Here is a 2,027-nt window from a genome sequence, read left to right on the forward strand (position 1 = left end):
TCAAGGAAAAACTTTATTTTACCTCGTAATTTTTTCCAATTACTACTTAAAAAAATCAATTAAGGCCTTTTCAAACTAAATTACAAGCAAATATAAAAAATGTAAAACTATATTCAATTTGCAAGCATAATTCAACTGCTCCTGCAAAAGTTTGTTTTTATTCATAGGAAATTGAGTTTATCTCAACTTTGATTTAAATTTTAGATATTTTTTGGCATTTTTCTGTTCCAGTAAGTATACAAAATTGTTGCTATACAAAATTTGAGATTTCTTCACTGTTTTGAGATATTGGTGTTATTTTGTAAGATAAACTTCTCTTATAATAAGCAAATTTTATGAACTTTTTAAATAATTAAAAAGTAAATTTCACATATAAAATAAATAATTTCAGACAGGTAAAGCAATCCAGATGATATCGAACTTCTTATGTAATCTGAGGATAGAAAACTGTTGTTGTATGGCTACTAATATTTATTTTAATAATATTACCAAATAAAGAACTTTGATACTTTTGTTATTTTTAACTTTCTGGTTAATACACAAAATGACTAAAAATAGAGGAAAAAAGTTGATGCAAGAATATTAAACATAAACATTTGACCTTTTAAAAGCCCTCAACTAAATACAACCTTTACATATTTTGTTTTTACTAAATCTTTTCTATTTATGATTTTGTACTTATCTTCTTGAAATGTGACGAAAAAAGTAAAATTACTTCTAATAAAACTTGCTTAAACTAATTACTCATTTTTGAACTAATACTTGAACCAAATATTTATATTTTTAAAAATCAGATTTAGTCTATATTGTATTTGTAAATAAACATTCTTTTCATATTTTGTATTATTGTATTTTGTACTTTTGTTCATTTTGTTCAGCTTTTGTCAGTGTTCTTTCATAACAGAGGAAACTTGATCACCGCCCGGCAGTTTGTTAACGTTTGCACCTTTGAACTTTATGGCTCACAAAGACATTCAAATGCGCGGGAAGCGTGCCAGAATGTGCCGTTCTATTAGAAAGTAAAAGGGTCATGTTGAGTAACAAGCTCTTTGGAATGAGGCTATCTAAGTGGCCGATGTGACCTAACAGCCACCTGCAGCAGCTCTTACATCAGCAGGTTGCTGGTTTTCTGCCGCAAACAGACCGCGTTCTTCACTGCAAAAACAGACCCTTTAGGAATAGGCCAGAAATTCTTACCCAATAGCAGATTTTTTTTTATTTTTAATGAAAAAAAGGCAGCCAATGGGATAAGAATTTTTATTTTTATTTATTTTAATAAAAAAATTCTAGTTAATTAGACATGTTATTATTTTGTTTTTGAAAAACTTAATTGATTAGTAAATTTTTCTTAAAATAAGGGCCTTTTTTTACTTTCTTAAAATTAAAATTTAGCAGTCATGTTCTTTACTTTAAGAAAGATTAGAGCAAAAAAATGAATTCCTTCAAAAGACACACAAAAGACCACACATTTTCTGATTTTTTAATGTTTTTTTATTAACTTTAATATACACAAAGCCACAGTACTTAAAAGTAGACAGAATATAAGCATGTATATTTATTTACATTTTTTATGCTTTTTTAAAATATGCACATTTTAAGGAACCACAAAAATAGAGAAAACACAAATTACAATTTTGCAGATCAAACAAATCAACAATTTTTGCTATAGCTTGCCATATGTGTAATAAAAGCTTATAAACAAATATAAAAAGGCTCTTAAATCCAATCTGTACATTCTTTTCTGGGGTTATAAAAGTGGATTTGTAAGGAGATGAGAACAGTCCCCTGTTCCTGCTGAACTGAGCCAGCCGACGTCACACACTGATTATCAGCACAGCAGGCACAGGAGACCGACCCAGCAGGAGGTGAGGAGGGGGCAGAGGTGACACACACTCACACACACATGGATGCTCGCAGAAATGAACAGGTGGAAGCGTAAACACAGGTCAAAACCAAACACACATGTAAAGCCTCTGTTGGTTGTGAGTAGAACTGGTTGCCAGCTGCACAAAAAAAAAAAAAAAAAA

The sequence above is a fragment of the Oryzias melastigma genome, unplaced genomic scaffold (genome assembly GCF_002922805.2).
Source record: "Oryzias melastigma strain HK-1 unplaced genomic scaffold, ASM292280v2 sc00548, whole genome shotgun sequence".
NCBI classification, from domain to species: domain Eukaryota; kingdom Metazoa; phylum Chordata; class Actinopteri; order Beloniformes; family Adrianichthyidae; genus Oryzias; species Oryzias melastigma.